The sequence below is a fragment of the Octodon degus genome, unplaced genomic scaffold (genome assembly GCF_000260255.1).
Source record: "Octodon degus isolate 3935 unplaced genomic scaffold, OctDeg1.0 scaffold00032, whole genome shotgun sequence".
Classification (NCBI taxonomy): Eukaryota; Metazoa; Chordata; class Mammalia; order Rodentia; family Octodontidae; genus Octodon; species Octodon degus.
Window position 1 is genome coordinate 13,682,129 of NW_004524608.1, and position 23,476 is coordinate 13,705,604.

Here is a 23,476-nt window from a genome sequence, read left to right on the forward strand (position 1 = left end):
ATTTACAATGTTTAATTCATCTGGTAGATAATGTTTTGTCTGTGTACCTTTACTCAGTGAATATGGAGAAATTATATGCCTTTTTGTTTCAAAGTGCAATCTGTTGATTTTGATGGTTCCCATGAAAATATTGCAAACTGTATTAATAGCTATCTTTCCTGATGGTTTGACAATTTAAAGTTTTTGCTAATTGTTAAAGTAATGCCTCTTATGAACATCAACTGTTTACTGGCAAGGCAGTACATCTAATTGTTGAGAAGAGAGAGAATTCACCAGAGGCAGTGCAAGGAATGGGAAGTGATTGCTTGAATTGCCTAGTGTTTGTTTCTTTTGGGGTTAGATAAAGCATTGTAGAATTAGCCAAGCTTGACAGTTACACAACATTGTCGATGTACTAAAAACACTGACTTGTACCCTTTATAATGATTAAAATGATAAATTTTATCTCTAAAAAGTTCTTTTGGGGCCGGGGAGATGGCTCAGTGGAATAAGCGCTTCCCTGGCAAGCTCAAGGACCTGAGTTCAATCCCTGGTTCCACCAAAAAATAAATAAATAAATAAATAAATAAATAAATGGAAAGTCCTTGTGATTTTATAAATTTTAACACTTTAGGGCTGGCCAAATAGCTCAGCGGATTAAAGCAGCTGCTTAAGGCAGACACAGGGGCCAGGAGTATGATCCTCAGGGGGCCTGCCTTGCCGGCCCTGTCGTCAGGGTGCACTGAGATGACATGGAGACTGGGTATGGTGGCGCATGCCTGTAATCTCAGCACTTGGGAGGCTGTAAACAAGAGAATCAGTATGAATCCATTCTATGCAGTGAGACCCTATATACCCTGTATATGCTGTCTTAAAATAAGCAAACAAACACTTTAGGAAAGAATGACTAAAGCTACTGCTTTATTTCAATTTTGATCCATGAATTAAAGTAATACACTATGTATTTAAACCATTATTTTAGATGCTGAAATGATCAACTATTATACTATAGGCCATCTCTGACAGAAATTAAATGGTCCTACTAAGCTCATAATTGCATTTATTACCAGAATATTTTTCAACTATTTTAAATTCAGTAGAAATTTACTTAGGTTTCAGTAAGAACAGCTGTGCTTTCTTCAAGAAAATGATTTGTTTCCATTTAGGAATACTGTGAATGTTGTGAAAAGTAAAAGCTTTACATGGTGGCTATTTCTTTTTTGCTACCGTTACTAAGAAATTTAAAGACATGTATTCACCGCCCTCCTCCCCAGGTTACAGGGTCTTGTGGCATGTATTTTTGATACCAACCTTAGTTTTGGCCTCATCTAACATCCATATCCAATTTCTTCAGTTATTTTTTATATTACTTTTGTAAATTCACCTTTCATCTGTTTTAATAGTAGCATAAGGCATAGAGATTCACTATGTATAAAAGGTTTATAATTACAAGGAAAAATTTAAAATGTAAATGTCTGAGTAACTTACATAAATTTATACTAATATGTAATTAGTCAGTGGCCTGTTTGACTTTCACATTCTTAACTTTTAAGAACATAAGAAACATGGCAGATATAAACAGAAGAAAGGAAACTCTGGAGATTATGAAGACCTTTGTAAATGTGATACAAGAAAGGGTTCCTGTTTTGTGTACTTGATGAATTACAATATAGGGAGACATTGAACATCTAAAGGTAAAAAAGATCAGTGCAAAGAAGGGAAAAGAGAAAGTACAGTTGTTACTTCAAATTGCTAGTTTTAATTTTTGTCTAATACTGATTCTCTTTAAAACCCATTATGGGGCTGGAGAGATGGCTCAGTGGTCTAAAGCACCTACTTGGAACAAGCTTGGCAAAGCACAGGAACCACGGTTCAATCCCCAGCACCACATGCCAGCCAGCCCCACCCCCAGGTGGGCTGAGCTGGCCACACACACACACACACACACACACACTAAATGAATAAATAAAAATAAAAAAAAAATAAAAAAATAAAACCCATTATGTGTAATCAAATAAAAGCTGTATATGGTATTATTTTTATATGCTGCATCTGTATGTATAAGATTTAGGAGGAAATTCTTATATGTCTACATTATTTTATATAATATTTACAACATAACAATGTCTATTATAAAATCCTATTATTTTTAATAATTTTAATTTAATTCAAATATTTTGATATTTTCTCCTGTGATCTTCAAAACAGTTTCCATATAACCCCTTACTTAGTCATATATCTTCTATTTATTTATTATCTTTGTATTTCTAGCAGTAAGGACAGATTTATGCATTTATTAGATACTTAGGAATAATTTACTTTGCTTCTGCTTTTCCATCCCTTTTTTCTCTCCAGCTTGTTTCATCAACATACAAATATGCTGTATTATCTCCCATTTTAACACAGAAAGTTTTCCACTTACCACTCTTCCTCCAGCTACATTTTATTTCTTTGCCATTCTTCATAGTAAAATACCTTCAAACAGTTCTTCAAAATGCCACATATATTCTTCTTACTTTTTCTGCTTTAAATGCCCTATTAATGCTTGTCCTTATAACTTAGGTTTTATCAACAGCAGCAGCAGAGAGGCAGAGAAGCAGAAATAAAGGGGGGTATGGAACCTTTATTGACTCTGAAGACATGGAGAGGATCAAGGGCAGGGAGATGGGGAGATTCTCTGACCTGTGACAGGGAGTGTGAGGTTTTATGAACTTTTTGCTAGGGGCAGAGTTGGAAGGGCAGGTTGTGTGACACACAAGGAGTTTATTGGGGGCCCCCTTGTGTGCGGGAAAGGTAAAAGGAAGTTGTATCCAGGACTGGAGTGGGGAACAAGGAGAAAGTGGTCATTGTAAAGATAAACAATTTAAGTGTTTTCTCATCATCATTTGTCAAGCTTCATCATGTTGTCTTTCCTAAAACGTGGGTATGTAACTTTGCCAAAACCAAACATTTGATTCCTTACTAATATCACTCTACTCTTAAATCTAATATCACTCTACTCTTAAATCTATTTCTACACCAGTGTTTGGTGATGTTATTCAACTTGTACATTTAGGATCTTGGCGGCATACCATCTCTAATCATCAGTCCCCCCTCCCATATTGTAGATTGAACCCAGGGCTTTATGGATGCATGCTACACTCATTCTTAATTATCTAGTTGATAAGCAAAAAAACATACAACTACTTCTCACCCCCAGTGTTGCTACCATGAGACCACAAGAGTCACCGTACTTCCACCTGAGTTAGTCTTTCAACTGGTCTCTATGTTTTGATTTCTTTGTCTTCCCCTACCTCCAAAATTGAGCTGTACACAGTGGCCCAAGTGTCTTTAAAATAAACAGAAACAAACAAAAGCCAGATGATATTGTTTTATTCGTTACAATACCACATATGGCTGCAGAATACATGGAATAACATCTTAACTACTTCCTCTTATTTTTAGGCCGTGTGTGATCTGTGATTAGTTCTCCTGCACCTTGTTCTAGTTTACTGTGCCCTGGGCCTTCTGGTCATTTTTTGCAGACATCAAATCTTTTCACCTGAGGGTTTTCACACTTTTATTTCTCTCTATCTTATTTCTTCTTCATTCTGATCTCAGGGCAGCTTTCTTCTCAGAGATGTTATTGCTATTACTCTGTCTCCTTGTCTTTTGGTATAGCGCTTAATTGCTATAAAGAGGCACATTTTTCTTTGTTGTTTTGTAGGTCTCTACTACTAGAATACAAATTCTGTGAAACCAGTGATTAATCTTGATTAATCTTCTTCACTGCCTTCTTCTTAGGCCCAGCAATGTGCTTATTATGTTGAAAGCACTCAGTAAATCCAATCATAGTAGCACAACCTGTAATCTCCACATTACAGGAAGCCAAAGCAGGAGGATCACAAGTTCAACCCCAGATGGTATAATTTAGCAAGACCCTACATAAAAAATAAGTAATAAATAAATGAAAAATTTGACGATATAGCTTATTGTGAAGGATCTCTAGGTACATTGTACCATAAAATATAATAAGCCAGGTATAATCATACACATTTGTTGTCCTAGCATTCTGAGGCTAATGATGCAGGAAGTTTGCAAGTTCAAACCTACCCTGGGTAATTTATTGAGATCCTGTCTCAAAATAAAAAATCAAAAAGGTCTGGGGATACAGGTCAGTATGAGGTCTTGGGTTCAGTCCCTAATACAATACAAGGAGAGCAAACCTACTTAAGAAATAGTTGCTGAGTGAATGAATAATAGAATGATTTCATTAACATTTAAAGAATTAGTGAATGAGTAAGTTTTAGGACTGGTTTGTGATTTATATTTTCACACTTGTTAAGTTTTTATCATAGTTAAATTTGCCATTTATGATTGCATTAAATTTACAGTTTAGCCACTTTAAAGTATATTCATTATAGTCATATTGTTGTGTAACCATAATTACCATTCAGCTTCACAACTTTTGAATCTTTCAAAACTGAAACTCTGCAACCATTAAACCCTACTCCCTGGCAGCCATCATTTTACTTTCTTTCTGTATGAATTTGACTAGTACCTAATATACGTGGGATCACAGTATGATTTTGCCTTTTGTAACTTGGCTTACTTCATGTGCCACAGTGTTTTTAAAGTTCATCCATGTTATTAGATGTTTTTAAGTGGTATTTTTAATCAAGTACATAGCAATTAATTGTATGTAAACCTTATACCTCTTTCATCTGTGTACCTCAAGAATTTTTTAAAGCATAATTAACTAAACTTCCCAGTATTCCTGTGAAGTTGCTAAGTATGGTGTAACAACCAAAATACTTAAGGGTTGCCAAAAGCACATCATGAATGTATGGCAAAATTCTAAGGACAAAGGGTTATGTTGTTCTTTGGTAAACCTGAAATTGTTAAGCTGGGTTTTTTGGTTATGATGACATTATTCTAAAAGTCCTAAGTAAAAACAAAAACATATAGTAGTTATTATTTAGTATTTCTAAATGTTTGTAGAAAAATGTATGAATTATCTGATAACATTTGTTAATCAGTTTTTACCTAAGGTACATAAATACTTCATAAAACTATGAGCTTAGGTATATTTGATTGCTAACTTTTTCAGATGAGGTTTTTGTTAGGCACATTATCTATTGATTTGCCATTTGTTGATAGGACTAAAATACTAATTTGATTCAAATAATGTCCTTTGATTTAGATAATAGTAATTCCCATAGACAGAACTTTAAAGTTTTATGTGTTGCAAGAATTTGAATTAACTTATCCAAAGAATTTATAGTTAGAGATATAAAAATGCTATAGCTGAAACAACATAAATTCTCAAATAATACTTCAGCGTATTACTTCACCCAAGTGATTAGTTCATTTTTTGATATAACCTCAAGTATGTTTCAACACCAGTTGGCAGCCTATTACCCCTTTTCTTTCCTTTACTGGATGCCCAATTATGGCTCAAAAGTAGAAAACCTGTGAATGAGTCAGGATTTTGAGAAATGTTGAAAGAATATAGTGTCAAAGACTGGAAAAACAGGCAGCTTGTATGTATTCCCTCACCCTTTTTATTACTGTGTGTTTGCCATATACAACGACATTCACTGTGCATAGTTGGTACATTCACATGACATATCTGAATCACCTTATGTTCCCCTCCCCTCTTTTCCCTGTCCACCCATTTCTTGGTTCCCTTCCCATCTGCAAAAGATCTGTTTCCCTGCTTTCTACTGCCTTTTATTTTGTTCTTTAACTTAGTTATACTTTGGATATCTCACATAGGAGAAAGCATATTTAAACCTGTGTGTCTTATTTTCCTACATGTTATGGATTCAGGGTGCATGCATTTTCCTACAAGTGACTCAAGTTTATCCGTCTTTATGGCAGAGTAGTACTCCATTGTGTATAAATACATTTTCCTTATCTACTCATCTGTTGATGGACCTATTGGCTGTTTCTAAGACTTGGCTATTACAAAGCATGCTACTATACATATAGTATGCATGTATCACCATGATATGATGTCTTTAGCTTTTTAGGAATATAGAAGAAGTAGGGGAAAGCTAAGTTGAATGGAATTTCTATTTTTATTATTTTGGGGAATCTTTATACTGATTCCCATAGTTGTTGTATTAGTTATTTTTAAAGGTTTTTTTCATTTAACAAGTTTAACACAGTCACACTTTGCATGGTTTTTGATCAACAAATAAATGAAGCTGTAGTCATGGGTGTAGCTAAACTTCATGTAGTAAGTGTTTTGTTATTTGTCTAAAATTTCTGAGTCAGTTATGGAAATTACAGCTTTTCTATGAAAGTTCTACTCAACTAGTGCAATACAGACAACTCTTACAAATGAAGAATATGATTTTGAGAGAATGCCAGTTTTTTTTTCCCCACAAAGATGGTGGTTATTGAAATAGTTTAGCAATTTTTATAAATTGCCAATATAAGAAATGATTTGAAAATACTATCTGGTTTTAGCAGTGCTACTGATAATAAGTTATTTTATTTCTTTCTTTCTTTATTTTGTGTGTATTTAGGGAAGGGTCTACAGGATGTTCAGGGTCTCACTACTAGATCAGACTCGTAGTGATCTGCCTGTTTATAGCCTCCCAAGTGCTGGGATTACAGGTGTGCACCACCTTGCCCAGTCTCAGTTGCCATCTCAGCATGCCCAGGGGGCTAGGGCCAGCACAGCATGCCCAGGGATCAAACCCTTGGCCCCTGAGTCAGCTTGCAGGTGCTTTAATCCACTGAGCTATTTGGCCAGCCCAATAATGAGTTATTTTAAAGAGATTGGCTAAGGCAAAAAGGTTTTCTACAATCACAAATGCCAGGTGTGGTGTTTCATGCCTCTAATCTCAGCCCTTAGAAGGCTGAGGCAAGAGGATCTCCAGGAGCCTGAGGCCAGTCTAGGCTTATACAGTGAGATCAAAGGCCAGCCTGATCCTGTCTCTAAACAAGCACTCCAAAAAAAAAAAAAAAAAAAAAAAAAAAAACCTTCTACCATTTTTTGGAAGTAAAGCAGTTGAAGGCAGAGACTTGAAAAAAAAAAAAAAAAAAACCCTGATTACACAATAATTCTGATATCAGATGAGTTTATCACACTAGCAGTTTACCAATTCTATATAACAACTGCATGCCCTGAAATTTAATTCAGTTTGGACTGACTTAGTGTCAGATTGTACAAGACTGCCCCTATTTCAAAAGTTGCCAACTTCTGACCAATAGGCCATAAGTTGGGAGTTCCCATGATCTCCTCCTTGGTGGCATAATAATTTGCTAGAATGGTTCATAAAACTAAGATAAAACATTTTACTTATGTTTACCAGTTTTTATAAAGGTGTTTATGTGTGTTTTGTTTTTTATGGTGCTAGGGGTTGAACCCAGGGCCTACTGCATGCTCAACCAACATGCTGCCACTAAGCTACATCCCCAGCCTTATAAACATTATTATAAGGGATGCAGATGAACTGCTAGATAAAGAGGTAAAAGCCAGTATCTGGTAGGGTCCTGAGAACCGAAGTTCTTCCCTTTGAGTTGGGGTTGAATCACTACCTGGAAGCTCATCAAATGAGTATTGATTATACTTCATTTTGAGGATTTAGTCAGTTTTCAATTTTAACTAATTTTTATTAGTTTCACAGTAGATTAAGAAGGATTAATTTGCAACAGCAGGAATAATTGGAACTGTTGCCTTCACAGCCTCTAAACATTAAATGAAAGCACATCTGATACATTACAAATGACTCTGCCTAGAACTGCTATTGTAACTGAGCACAGGAAACTTACAGTGGATGTGATGCCCTAAAGTTATTGTACTGCTTAGAATTGGAACCCATGACTGTACAACCTGCTGATCTTCTTTCCTTTCTGTCCCTTGAGAGCATTTAATTTTTTTCTTTTTTAATTAGGAAACCATTAGGTCAGAGCAGCTCCAGAGCTTTAAGTTCCTACCAAGCAAACCAAAGCCCATTACAAATAGTAGAACTGAAGTAGTGACTTTACCAAGTAGAAATTGCCAACTAACATTTACCTAGAGACTTTCAACCTCAAACAATCAATTGTATTTTTTCCACTTCCTCCTGTTTTTTTTTTTTGCCTGCATAAGGTCACAGCACAAGGCTATGTGTACCTTGTCTGGTTCTGAGTACAACCTACTTAGTGAATTGTTCTTTGCTCAAATTTAAAAAGGTTTCTCTCCTGAAATTAGGAAACTGCTTTTAGCCTGGGTACCAAAATAATCTGTACATGCACAGGTCAGGAAATGATCTGGTGTCTACTTTGTTGCATTAAGTATGTAAATTGGTGCATATCTAACTTAACAAAACTGCTTGAAACAGTGTTAACAAACTTCTATTAGTGTTTTATAGTATCTTCTCTTTTAATTTTATTTATCTGTTTTTGATGCTAGGGATTCATCTCAGGTTATACCCCAGCCCCAATATGATTTATTTTTATGTTTGCTCTAAACTGAGATAGTCTTATGTAATATATGAAATGTTTATATAAAATTCCGTCTTTTAAAGTGGCTTATTTTTTCTTTTGAAATACTAAAGAACAAATATAAGTAATTGTTAGCAAACGAGGTTCCAAATAATCAAGACTATAAAACTGTTAGTAAAATGCATTTACTTTTTGTCTATGTTCTGTTGGGGTTTAGTCAGCAGTACATCAGTAAATAATATTAAAGCATGTCTACCCAGCTGAGCAAACTAAAGAAGATTGATAGATAAGTACCAAACAATACTGATATAACCCGATATTGTTTAGAACTACGTTCAAAGTCCAAAATTATTTTCTTTCATCAGCACTATTATACATTAAAGATTCTTTGGTAGGTTAAGTATTTTTTCTCTAAAACTTAAACTTCAAAGTTATTTGAAGATTGAATAATTCCTTTCAAATTTGGAGCAGTTTTACTGAAATGAATGTATCCTGTGAAACAAAATAGAGGATTTTTTCCCAATTGTTAAAATACTTTCGTTCTTTACTTCCATCCTTCCCTCTCTGCTTCTTTCCCTCCCTCCCTCCTTTCCTGCCTTCCTCTCTCTATGTCTGACTCCATTTCCTTCTCTCTCTCTCCCTCTCTGACATTGTCTTTCTCTATAATTCTCTGTGTGTCATTCTTTCTCTATGTGTCACTCTCTCTCTCTCTGTGTCATTTTCTCTCACTGTGATTCTCTCTCATGTGTCATTCTCTCTCTTTCTGTGATTCTCTCTGACATTCTCTCCCTGTTATTCTCTCTCTCTCTCTCTGACATTCTCTGTGTCATTCTCTGTGTATCATTCTCATTCTGTCTCTGTCTCTCTGTGTCTGTCTGTCTGTCTGTCTGTCTGTCTGTCTGTCTCTTTCTCTGTCTCCTCTCTCTCTCTCTCCCCTCTCATGTGGGGAATTAACATAGGGCCTTACACATGCTAAGTATACACTGTACCAGGGAGCCACCCCTCCCTGTCCCTTTTAAAATAAATTTTTAAACAATTAGGAACATCATTTTGTAGTTCAATCCTTATTCTGTTTCAAAAATGCAGAATTGTGGGGCTCAGGGTGGTAGGACACTTGCCTAGCATATAAAAACTCTGAGTTTGATTCCCAGCACTATAAGGAAAAAGTATACATATAGTGGCACCGTCTAAAATGGTAACCATAAACTACAACTTTCTAAATTTAAATTTAAATAATTACAATTAAATATTTAGAAGTAATTTTCTAAATCATACCATAGTACAAGTATACAGTAATCCCATTAGGCTATAGGCTATGTATTGGACATTATAGTTAATGAACATTACCATCATGAATAGATCAAGTTATTGGCAGTTTTTTTCAGTACATAGTTTGTATTTATAAGTTTCCCTTTTCTGCTATAATTTAAATATTGTCTGTAAGGAGCCTGTGAGTGAGACCAGGGCAGGCTGACTTAGTGATAGAGTTAAGTCACCAGCACCAGCCTTCCACCCCTAAAAAGAAAATTAAAAAAAACAATATTTTCATTTATTTCCAAGATTATAACATTAGAATAACACCCTACAGGTATCATATGATTTATGAAATTACTTTTATGTCTAAATTTTGGAGTTATTATTATTATTATTGATCAAGCATATAGCCTTGATCACGTTAGGAGCTACATCCTTAATCTTTATTGTACAATCACACTTTGAAAAGAATATAGAATTCAGGAGAATTTATTTAAATGAATTGTAGGATTAATCAACTTTTATTTCCGTGGTAAGAAAACAGATTATTTATTTGAATCCTTTCAATGAGTTAGAGATAAATATTGTTACTTTGTATATATGGAACTTCTTTAATGTTGTCAAAGGAGAGTTAAAACTTAAGTCTAGAACAGAATAAGAGTAAAGATAAAGATAGTATGTGGTAATTGCTGGAAAAATACCCAGCATTGAATATCATGACCTAAGAGTCTTTTCCCACATCTGCTGGTGGAAAACATAGGTGTCTCCTGAGGGCAGATATAGCAGAGAATCTCTGCATGTATTTGCTAAAATGGATACTCTCAGAGGAATACCATGTAACCCAGTAGTTGAATTATATTTTCATAAAATGTAATGTTATTTTTTATGGGTGATTTGAATACATTTTCTAGTTTTGATATGATTTTAAGCAATTATCTTTTACTTGTAAAAGACACTTAGGATTTTTTATGAGAAGCTTTAATATTATCAGGCTTTATCCTCCAATCATTTCAGTTTCATGTACTTTTTTTCTTTATGCAATCACAAGTACCTAGTAAGTTATATGTAAAAATTGCTGCCACAGGGAAGGATCATCATTACTTTTTCTAATGTAATAAGCTTTAGGATTTTTTTTTAAAATGCATTTGGTTCAGAGTCTCACTGTGCAGCCTGGACTCCTAATGATCCTCCCATTTTCAACCTCCCCAGTGCTGGGATTACAGGTGTGCACCACTACACTTGGTCTCAGTGGTTGGCTCAGCATGCTTGGGAGCGGTGCCAGGGATCAAATCCCAGTCCCTAAGCAGGCACTTAGTCCTTTGAGCTATCTCACCCCCCCCTTTTTTTAGAGCAGCTTTAGGATTTTAGGTAAAGTATATATTATTAATTACTAGTCTTAATATTTTATAATTGTTCAAAAAATAAAACTATGTTTTTTTCTCTTTTTATTCAATTATAAATTTTTTACTATTTACAAACATCTTAATACTTCTTTTGAATTATGGAGTTTTATACAAAGTATATTCTTGTGTATTGCAAGACTGCTTGAACTGCCTTTTTTAAAAATCACAGGACATTTTTTTTTCCTTTTTTCTCTTGCCATACTGGAGATTGAACCCTTGGAGCACTAACCTATATTCATAGCCTTTAATTTTTTTTTATTTAGAGACAAAGTCTAAGTCAGTTGTTGAGACTGTTCTCAAACTTGAGACCCTCCTGCATCAGCCCATTAAGTAGCTGAGATTACAGGTATGTGCCACCACACCTGGCTAAAGATTTGTTTGAATTGATAAAATGGACAGTGTCATGTTCTGCAAGTAGCTCCTTGAAGGCAGTTCTTTGGATACAGAAAGCACAGTAATAGGTTTCATTTACATAGCTGCCTTCTGATCTGATTTGTGGGATTGTTTAGAGAAAATGTTTCCAGGCTCATCTTCTCTAATTCCTTTTTATATCATTTAAACCTGTCAAACGCATTTTTCTACTTGAAACTCCTCATTTGCTTTTAGTTAGTGTATTTTCCATTTCTCTTGGACTTAAAAAACCCTATGATGCCACATATTTTGTTTCTCATGAACTTTATTTATATCTGCCCCTGGATTTTTCTCTTCTTTCTGTATATAAGTAAACTTTCACACTCTTGGTTTGAACTATAGTTTGATATGATTGAATTTTGAAACTTAAATTATTCTAAATTTTTTTCTGCTTATGGAAGCATCTCCATTTGAGTGGCCTATAGTATCACTGGGCCCTGTTTACTATTAAAAATAAAAAAATTACCCCACCCTCTCACACTAGGTTCCTTTGTTGTTTGATTGAAAACCTTTGATCAATCTTTTTACACTTTGCTGTGTTTGTTTCTGATAGTTTCTCCTAAAGTCTTGTTTCTCCATTGTAGATATGTCTGAAATTTCTTATTGCTTCTTCAATTCATCATAACTATTTAGGTCCTCCATATCTTAGGTCTGTAATTTGCTACTCTGACTTTCCCACTACCCTCTTTCTTGCTTTTTGCTATTGCTTGTTTATTTTTAAAGCTTTTTTAATTCTCTGGGTAGGGACTTTAAAAAATGTACACCCATGTGTTACAGCTTATTTCCTTAAATAAATAGTAATTATTGTAAGCATTTTTACTTGCACTGAATTCTCCCTTGCTGGGTGCAAACTCCATATATAGAGGTGGAGAGATAGCTCAGCAGACAAAAGTACCTGCTTAGGCAAGCTTAGGCAAGCGCAGGGACTGTGGTTCAATCTGTGGCACCACATGCCTTGCCAGCCCTGCCTCCAGGGCAGGCTGAGCAGGCCAGAGTCTGTGCGTAGTGGTGTATGCCTGCAATCCCAGTGTTGGGGAGGCTGAAAGCAAGAGGATCACCACAAATCTGAGCTGCGTAATGAGACCCTGCAACATCCAAATACACTGAAAGAAACAAAAACAAAAACAAGGAAAACCCTCCATAAACTCCATACATACTTGTTGACTTAATTCATTCAGTGGCCAAGTGCTAGTCAATTATTTGGTTCCAGGTACTGAAGTAGTGTTCCTGAAGTCTTCCCTTACAGAGCTTATAGCTAACAGTGCTTAGTGGTAAGGAAGGGTCTCTCTGAGGAAGATGCATTTGTTTTAAGTCTTGTTTGAAGCAGGGGAACTAGCTTTCTGAAGATGAAGAGCAGTCAAGGCCCTGAAATGGGATAAATTTGGTGTGTTTGAGGAATCTCAAAAATGCCATTTTGATTGATACACAGATGTGGGGAGGGAGGGAGAAAGGGGGGGGGAGAGAGAGAGAGAGAGAGAGAGAGAGAGAGAGAGACAGACAGACAGACAGAGAATGAATGGGCATGTAGTCAGGGATCCAGCCAGGTAGGTAACAGAGGGTCTAATAAGCTGTGGTAAGTACTGTATTACAGAGTTTATTCTAAGTGGTAGTAAAACCATGGTGAAATTTTGGGGACTGGAAATATAGTTCAGTGGTAGAACATGTACTTAGTATGTGTGAAGCCATAGGTTCTATCACCAGCACTGTAAAAAAATAAGCAAAATATAAAACAAAACATCACTGTGTAGTTTTGAATAAGGGAGGATCTGATCTGATTTACCTTCTACTGTATTAAGGATAGCAGTGGGAAACCAAGCATGAAGTTGTAGACCTATAATCCCAGTATCCTGGGAGGCTCAGGCAAGAGGATTGCAATTTAGTGTTTTAGTGAGACCACCTGGGCACCTCAGTGATTTAATAGGATGCTATCTCTAAATAAAAGATTAAAAAATCTGAAATATAGTTTAGAGCAAAGGCTCTGGGTTCAATTTCTGGTACTAAAAGAAAAGTAGACTATAATAGCACAGGAGAGCAGTATCTTTAGCTAGTAAGATAATTAACAGTAATAAATATGTTTTTGAATTAAGGACAGAGTGAGAAAGGCTAGTAACAGAATGTACTGGGTGGAATGTGTGAGATACAAAAGGAACTTAAAAAGCTCAGTTGTGGGTCATAAATTTTAAACAGTCTTTCCCCAAAGTCTATAATAAGAAATACTTCCTTCGTGATTCTTTGACAGAATTATTGAGCATTTATGAAATTGCATTATGAAGTGTGACTATGGTTACTTCATATATGTGTAATATATTAATATATATGTATTAATCTTTTATTTATTTGATACAAGGTCTCAGTATGCAGCTTGGAGTCGTAGTGATCCTTCCTTTATATAATCCAGCACTGGGATTATAGGCATACACCACCACTCCCAGTTTTGGGGCCAGCATGATGTGCCTGGGGTTCCAGGGCCAGCATGGCATGCCTGGAGATAGAACTCGGGGCCTTGTACTTGCTGGGCAGGTGCTTTGACTGCTGAGCTATCTCCCCAGCCCTGTGTTGCTTTTTTAATTCTAAATATTTAAGAGTTCATCTTAAATTGGGCCTCGTTAATAAAGAAATTTTGAAAAGGAAGATTTTACAAGTCTAAAATGGGAGTAATTTATACTTTAGGAAAAAATTTTTATATTATTATTATTATCATTATTATTTTGAAGCAAGGTCTTCCTTTGTTCAGGTTGGTCTTGAGCTTACATTGTAGCCCAGTCTGTCATCAACTTCTAAGGACTGGTGTACCACCATGCTCAGACTTGGGAAATAATTTATAAATTCATTTGGGTTTGTAGTTTACAGTGGATCCTCCCCAATAATTCTTTTATCTTTGATAATTTTTTCGGTATTCATAATGATTAGTATATAGTAATTTCTCCTATATTAAGTAAACATTTTGACTAAACTGAGCAGCTAGTGACAGAGAGAAAAGTATTTATAAACAATGCCAGTCTGCAATTTGTGATATATGTTTTTAAGACATTGATTCTCTTCTTAGTATTTTAAAATAAAACTTGTAACTTAAATTTTCTGAATTTTCTTTTAAGTGTGTTATGTTAACCCCAGGATGTTGATTATAAACATAACCCACTATAATACAATGAACACTAACCTTTGACTAAAATACAGGCCTTCTATAATTATTTGTGTCATGCCAAATGTCTGTTTTCTGACATTTTAATTAAATATGACAAATGTGATCAAGACAGAATAAAGTTCTAAATATTCTTTTTAGTTTTTTAAATTACTGTAATGTGCGGTTCAGCTGATTGCTAATTCTGTTTTCCTGTTTCAGGTTTCTCAAGAGTAATGCCACAAGATTGACCACGCTGATCACAGTAAGACCAAAATGATAATTCAGCTTTTAAAGATGATTTGAATTGAATTAATATTTATAACTTTAAATGTTATGGTGTTATTTCTTTCACCAGCCAGTTGAATGTTTACATTTTCAGAGAGTATATTTCATTTTTCTAGCTAATTATTTAAATAGCTTTTTACTTTAAAGGATTTTTTAAAATATTTAAAATAGAGTAAGTTCATAACTAAAATTACATACCTATTTATCGTATTTCACTGTGAATCATACTCTGAGTATTTTTTTAAGTTTTTATTTTTACTAAAAAATGAAAAAAATTAAGGTGACTTATTCCATAATAGGAAAAAATATGTCAGTAGTTATTAAGAAACAATTATGAAAACTTAGCCTTCAGAATTCTTGGGGCTGGACATGGTGATGCAGTTCTGTAATCCCAGCTCTGTTAGGCTGAGACAGGAGGATGGCTTGTTTGGGTTACGCAGTGAGACCTGTCTTAAAAAAGAAAAGAAAAAGATTAGAATTCTTGAACTTCTTGCTCAACATTTATATTGACATTGAAGCAATTTATAATGTTCCAGAGTTGTTTGAAAAAGGATAGTTGTCTTAAGTAGCTGATAGTTTTCTTCATTAATTATATTCAAAGTATTCATTTCAATTGTGTATCAGGAAACATGTTACCTGAAGATAAATTTTAATCTATACCCATATTATAATTTTTGGGGTTTTTGGGTCCTAGTTGTTAAACCCAGGGCCTTGTGCATACTAAACAACACTCCATCACTGGGCTATTCCTGCCAACCCTATTATAAAATTCTAACTAGCTTAATCTTAGTTATAGTTATAAGATTTATAACATTTTGGAAAACCCTCTAAAGCAATAGAGGTGTAAATTTTTGAATAAATTTCTTACTCAGCGAACCTACTGTAGGCCTGTTTATTGTTCATTAGGATAGAAGCAGTAATTATCAGAAGTGTAAATCTATGTATAGATATTTTGTTTGAAAACTTTTAATTGTTAAGTTTACTGTTTTAAAGAGATTAGAGAGAACTCGTGTGTGTGTGTGTGTGTGTGTGTGTGTGTGTGTGTACTTGTTTGTTTGTTACAGGGGATTGAACCTGAGGCCTTTGCAAAAAGCTGTATCCCTGTCTCTCTGTATTTTGAAACAGGATTTTGTTGAGTTATCTAGACTTGCCTCAGATTTGTAAGTCTCTTGCCTCAGCTTCTTGTAAGTAGCTGGGATTGCAGGTGTATGCGACCAAGCCTGACTTACTCTATTTTTAGAAAGCTTATTATGATCGCTTTCTGTTCTATATGGAATGTTCATTAACTTCTGAAGGAGCCTTAAGTTAAATTATTTAAGTTGCAACTTCTAAATCCAAGAATTTAAGAGAGATGATATTCAATATTACATGTAGAATAGTTTAAAGACTAGGAAATGTTCATTCAAAAGGTTCGTAAGTGATTTTCTTTTGTAATAGTTTTAGGGTTACAAGGCTTTCTCCAGCTTCTTAAGTCAGAAAGAGGAGAGTACTTCAAGTGCTGATTATGGCTTTGGAATGAAGTGATGCTGGTTCACTCAGAGAAAACAGAGAGGTCAAAAGACTAGTCAGAAATACATTAGCTATTGTTGAGCTGTAGGGGACTCAGGTCAGTAATTTCTGACACTGCCAGTTAAGCGGAAGACCCAATACTATTATGGACTACTGGACTCTTTTAGAATATTTTGCTGAGTTAACACACCTATAATATTCAAATGATGGAACTAAACATAAAAGGGGATATAGATGAGTTTCCATTTTGTATCTGTGTATTCAAATTGGTTAGGATAGATATATAGTTACATTCTCTTAATGAATAAAGGGATTTGTTGTAATAGTGTTTGTAAATAGGATATCATGTCTCTGTCTTGTACAGCAAATAACCACTAGGAAGAGTATGCAATGTGTTAATTATTGAAACTGTCTTACCAATTTGATTTGAAACTGTCTCATTGCTATTTGTTTCTCAATGAAATTATGGGAAAAAAAGAGATACATTAGCTATTGTAATGGGGTAGCAGAACTAAAGGAGTAGAATATTGTGGTTAGAGAGGTAAATATATATATTTTCCTCAAAAAATTTCAGCAATCAGGAAAATTTTTTCTTCTATGTCACATTCTACAGAAATGTTACATTTTATATGATCTTTTTTTCTGACCATCAATTCCATTGAAATTTGAGATTGTCAGTTTAATCTTACTAAACCTTTTATTTTTGTATTTGAAGAAATTTTTGGCTTCCTATTGCCTATTACATCAAATTCTAGCTTTCTGATTTGGTATTCAACATCTTTCCTTAATTTGGCTCCAACATATTTCCCAGACACATCCTAATTTAAGGAACAAGAACCTTTATAAGAAACCTTTACCCAATGTGGACTACATAACCACTGCAAATATACATTTCCCTTCATAGTTAGAATAACATCATTACGTTAACCAAGATTATTCTTTTTTCCCCCATTCCTTTAAAAATTTCTTCTGACAAAATCAGACCTGTCCTCTAATGTCTTGTCCACATACAGTCATCTCTGTGAGGGCGTTCTAGTCATCCTAACTGAAAGTGATTCTTCCTAATAGTTTGGTAATGCTGAATTTTTATTAATCCTGTATTTCTGATAAATATATTTTTATATGTTGATGTTTATTTTAGTATGCATCTTCCTATTGTACTCAGAAAATATTTGGTGGTAATCATAAATATCCTTGAAAATGCTAAATCAGTATCTTTTCATTTCCCTATATTAAAATTGAAATGAGGATAGTAATATATGTATATCCATAACTGAATCATAGGAAGGAATATAACTTAGAACCAAATAGAATTGAAATACTAATTTCACTGTACTATATATGTGACTTTAAGCAAGGCAGCCTCTTTGTACCTCAGTATCTTCACTGCCTATTAAATTGTATAGTACTTATATTTAAAGGATTGTTATAAGATCTAAATATAATATTCAGTACACTTCTTCCCTCTTACTCATATAACTTTATGGCTGACTTCTTTATAGACACACCAAGGAGCAACTGCAAACATCAAAGATATCTCCCAGACCATCCATATTTATGATATACATTGTGGCCCTTTCATATGCAAATTTTATTTAACAGATTTCTATTTTCTGCATTATATATATTAGGGATAACTTTGATGATTTACATAAATTCCAGCAAAAAGACCATTTAGATTTATTGGTCTGATATCTTATTTGGGAAATGTCAGACCTCACTAGAATATCAACTTCTTAAGAGGCCAAAATGAAACTGATAAGACTGTACTATATTCCTCTTGTAAGACAGATGAGAAAACCAAGATCTAGAGAATTTGAGGGGAAATGGCATGCCTATGAGTTAGGGACATGGACTTAAATAAGCTTCTCAAGTCTCGAGAACACTGGACACCTAAGGCAAGCCATATGGATAAGCTATTAGGTGGAGGGGTTTTATATGATATTTGACCTCCCCAGTGTATAAATAAATGTGCTGCAGCCTCTGGGGCCTTCCCACCTCCTCCTCCTTCTTCTTCCTTACTTCTTTCATCAGGAAAAAGGACTCCATCTGGCCACAGATTTTCTATAAAAAAGAAAAAGAAAAATTTCCCAAGTGTACTCTCTTGTATTTATATATCAGCTATAATCATGTGTCAAGTAATCTTACAATAAGATTCTGTTTCTTCTTCTCTAAAGTAGGGATATTTGTGTCTCAAAAATGTTATGAAAATAAAATAATGGTCATAAAGCACTTAATATAGAGGATGCTGCATACTAAATTATTTTTAGTCTAATACTCATCATTGGTAAAGTTACTTGCCTAAACTTATATAATGTGAGAACTTGGGCATAATTTAGTTTTTCTCATGTCAAAATTTTTATTGTTTTGTGATTACATTTTACTTGATAAAAGCAGGCTTGGTGACACACACCCATAATCCCAGGATTCATGAGGCAGGGGAGGATGAGTTTGAGACTACTCTGGGCTTCCTGCTGAATTCAAGGCCACACTTGGGTTAAATTAGTGAGATCCTGTCAGGAAAAAAGAGCAATGTTTCTGAATAGCATTTTCAGATAACATAATAAAACGATAGCTCAGTGGATTAAAGGACCCTTTTTGGCAGATGCAGGGACCATGGTTCCATCCCCAGTGTTCAGTGCCAGCCCTGCCCCTGGGGTGCACTGAGATCACAATTGAGACTGGGTGTGGTGGCAAGTGCCTATAATCCCAGCCTTTGGGAGACTGAAAACAGGAGGATCACTATGAGTCTGCAGAGTGAGACCCTATAGACCCTGTATTAAATACATTTAAAAAAAAAAAAACTTATGTTACTTTCTCCTTAGATTTTTTTCTAAATCCTTTTATTGTATTTATATAATTTTGTTCACAGGTTTATGTGTAATTTTATTCATTTTAAATACTTTCCTATGCACTTAATCTGTCACAAAGTAACATTTAAATAAGTAAAGTTAGTCCTTTGTTTCTATTAAAATTCATTTTCAATCCTTGCTAATTTTTTATATTACTCACATTTTATAGAAGTAAATGCCAATAGAAATATTTTTGGAATTTAGAAATAATTGTCATATAATTTTACAGTGTATCATTATTGGAAATACCAGTGTTAGAGTATACATTTAAAGTGTCAGGTATACATTTAAAGTGTCGGGGAGATGGCTCAGTAGAATAAGTACTTGCCTGGCAAGTGCAAGGGCCTGAGTTCAATCCCCAGTTCTGGCAAAAATAAATAAATAAATAAAAAATAATAATAATAATAATAATAAAGTGTCAAGTATGACCTAGCACAGATAGAGTATAAGCAGATACGGCAGTAACAGCAGTTGTTCCCTAACATTGATTTCCCCCTTCTAATTTTTTGTTTCAGTATATCACTACCTGGAATAAAACCATCATTTCAATCTCCTTTATATAAATATAGTCATGTATCCAAGCTTTGGCTAGCAATAAATAAGCAGCAGTAATATGTGCGATATTCAGAGTAGCCACACCCTCTTCCCTCCCCCTTTTGCCTTTCTGCTGAAATCTGGATGTGATAACAGCCATGTGTTGAAACCACATATTAAGAGGATGAAAAAGGTATTTAAATAAAAGGTCTCTAAGAATTTCATGAAGTCACCCTGCTTGGGCTGGCAATTTACATCTGGACTTCTTTGGTATGACAGAAATAAACTTCTGTCTTATATAAACTACTGGCTTTTATGCTCTTTATCATTCATAGCCAAAATTTATCTTGAATATACCAAGATCATTTGAGAAAATTTTTGCACTTGTGTCCTTGTTAAATATCCTTTTAAAAATCTTTTATTTATGTTTTTATATTTCAATTACATTTCATTATTTGAAGTATGTTGTCACTTTTGACAGCTTACATTTTAGGACAATAGAAAATGGAATGGTTCACTCTGTTCAGAAGACGGAATCAGAGAAACCTTAACGGAAGAGGGACATGTCTGGGTTAGATTTTTGAAGTACAAGTTAGAAGAGAACCTGAAAGGGGAAATAGGGTTATAGATTTGAAAGAGTCTATCTTTCAAATCAAAATGTATTTGAAGATAGTTTTTTCCAATCTTGTTGAAATGTGTAATTTATGGAAATGAGCCTGAAGGTCAGGTCTGGTAGGCATTGGTAAATGCTAGCTAGATACCTAGTGATTTGTTTTTTTAATGGTAATAATTTTAATATTGTCTATGATTTTTCATTAAATACGTTTTCTTTTTGTATTTTATGGAATGATTTACAGGGTGTTCAGGGTCTCACTACTAGATTGGACTCCTAGTGACCCACCTGTTTACAGCCTCCCAAGGGCTGGGATTGCAGGTGTGTGCCACCCTGACTAGTCCCAATTGCCCTCTCAGCAAACCCCGGGTGCAAGGTCTAGCCTGGCAGACCTGGTGGTTGAACCCCAGTGCTTGGGCTGACTTGCAGGTGCTTTAATCTGCTGAGCTATTTGGCCAGCCCTCATTAAATATTTTTAATAAATATATTTTAATGACAAGTGTTAAGAAAGCGAAAGAACAAAGCTAATATTTAGTCATTGCTTAAGATGTTACGTCTTTCTATTTGAACCTGTAATGACTTTAGAAGACATTATTACATTTTACAGATGACTAAACTGAGACTTAGAAAGGTCAAGCATCTGTCCCAGTCTGTTCTAAGTGGTAGTTAAAGTCATTTGAAAAGTACAAAAGTCACCAATTCCAGAACAAGGGCACTATGTATTGTCTGACCTTTATTTTTCTACTTTTTTAATAGTAGTGGAGAGTTATAGTCAATTTTTAAGTATCTTTGGAAATTATAGTAAGAGTGATCAAGCCAAAAGTAAAAGTCTATATAGGAATTTCTGTATTTTTTCAAACTAATAAATGCAAAAATATTATTTTAAAATTATCTTATGGTACAGTTATGAACTGTCTTAGTTTATTTACTAATATCTGAATATTTTAAACAGCATCTTCACAATGTGTAGCAACCATTTAAAAATTACTTCACATAGATCCATTTTCTATTATTCTTTAATGTATATTAGCTAAAAGAAACATGGCACTCCATTCCTATTACATCTCTCTGAAAAGCTTGGCTGTTTTGACATTTAATAGTTAACGAGGCTAGAAGCACAAATAGTGTTTTATACATCAGTGATTGAAGATATAAATGATAGCATGCAGCACAAGTTCAAGTTAAACTTTTGTGCATGTCAAAATGTACAGTGTTTCACAATCATTTAATTTAATGATTTTTTTATTTATTAGAAAATTCTAAATAATCTCTTGATTTACTGTATCTGCTTAGGAAAGAGAAAACTTAACAGCCCTAGGAATAATTGTGGAAGTATGAGATACTTAGGAGGAAAAAATAGTTAAAGTTATTTCAAATTTATGGCCGGCCAAAGAGCTCAGTGGATTAAAGCCCCTGTTTAGGCAGACTCAGTGGCTGGCCTCAATCTCTGGCCAGCCGTGCTGGCCCTGCCCTCGGGGTTCCCTGAGATGGCAATTGAGACTGGGCGTGGTGGTGTGCACCTGTAATCCCAGTTTTTGGAAGGCTAAACACAGAAGAATCACTACGAGTCCCATCTACTCAGTGAGACCCTGTAGATCCTATATATATATATATATAATCAGTTATTTCAAATTTAATCTGACTAGTAAATTTTCCTCATCTCATATTTTGTAGAACACCATTGAACATTTCTACAGTAAGATGTACTTTTACAGAAATGTTAGTTTTGGAGTAGGTAAAATATAAGTGCAGTCTACAGAATTTGTTTGTAGATGAGAAAATGGGTATTAGACACTGTATATCAAAAGACATCTATCATGATGCAAAACAATACATGTAAAGACTGTATGCAGACCACCTTGTCCAGTGCTTGTGATTGTATTCTCTGATTTGCTCTTTCCTCAATAGAAACCCCACAACTTTCGTTCAGTAAACTTGATTTTTGTTTTTTCATTGCCTGTTTTGCTTAATATTTTTATCCCTTTATTTTTGTTTTACTCTAGTTGCTTTATGTTTTCAGTGTCACCCTTATGGAATGGAAATTTCAGAAAATATACACTTGGCACTAAATTTAAATGTCACAATTAATTTCAAATATTACCACATTCATGATATTTCTGGATCCCCAAGTTAGAATTAAAACTTCCAATCATTTCTGCCTCACTAGTACTTGTTGTTTCTGTTGTAAGTGTTCTCCAACACCACGATTTTTGTGTCCAAGTATGTAGATATTCCCTGTAGTTACTTCTATGTGAATTAAAAAATTTCAACATAAATATAAAATATTGACAGAAGCATATTCTTAGATCATCTACAATGCCAACCTTACAACCAGTTATTGCCAGGTATTTTCACTATTATAGTTACATTGTGTCAGTCTAATAAGTGAAACAGACTTGATATGTAAATGTACCAAGTGAAGGCCTAATGACATCAGAGTGAGTTAAGTCAAAGTATTATATTAGTTTGAGTAGAAAGAAATGGTGGATATATTAAATCATTCATGGCATATATCCAAATGTAGTTGGAAAGTAATGAGGAAGTAGTGGCCAGTATTGTATTCATATTGGATATAACAGTTCATTATCATACAGTGCTTATTGAAATATGTTAATTTTGTAGATTTTTATGTACATATTTGTAAATTTGTTTATATTTGAATAAGACCTGGAAGCAAAAGTTTATACCTATAGTGTTTTCTATATTTCATTGATCAATGCAGGCATACATAGACTTTTCCTCCCTTCACAGAGGATTCATCTGTAACTTGAGTTTCAGAAACACTGTTATTATAGCTCTTAGATGTCTTATGTAGTGAGTTGTGTATTCAATTGTTTCCTATATTAGATTGTAAATTGTTCATAATCTACTGAGACATGGATTATATTTTATTCATCTCTGTGGTCCAATTAGGATGTGTCACAGTACCTTGTACCTTATAGTGATCCAGCTGATATTTATGCAGTAATCTTACCTGTGTTTGTGTACTGTTATATAGAGAATTAATAACATTTTTTGCCACCTTAGTGTGTTAATAATGTTAGATTAGACTAAAGAGAGTACATATATAGAAAACACACATACACAAAGA

The 23,476-nt window shown here is 34.3% G+C and overlaps 1 protein-coding gene across 1 annotated transcript in view; it reads left to right on the forward strand.

The window, feature by feature from the left end:
- The window catches only part of Baz2b (bromodomain adjacent to zinc finger domain 2B), a 338,801-nt gene that overhangs the window by 49,254 nt on the left and 266,071 nt on the right, over positions 1-23,476 (forward strand). Inside the window, exon 2 of the mRNA XM_023713794.1 lies at positions 14,812-14,854. The gene's annotated coding sequence lies outside the window, so the exon portion shown is untranslated. The remainder of the gene's footprint in view (positions 1-14,811; positions 14,855-23,476) is intronic.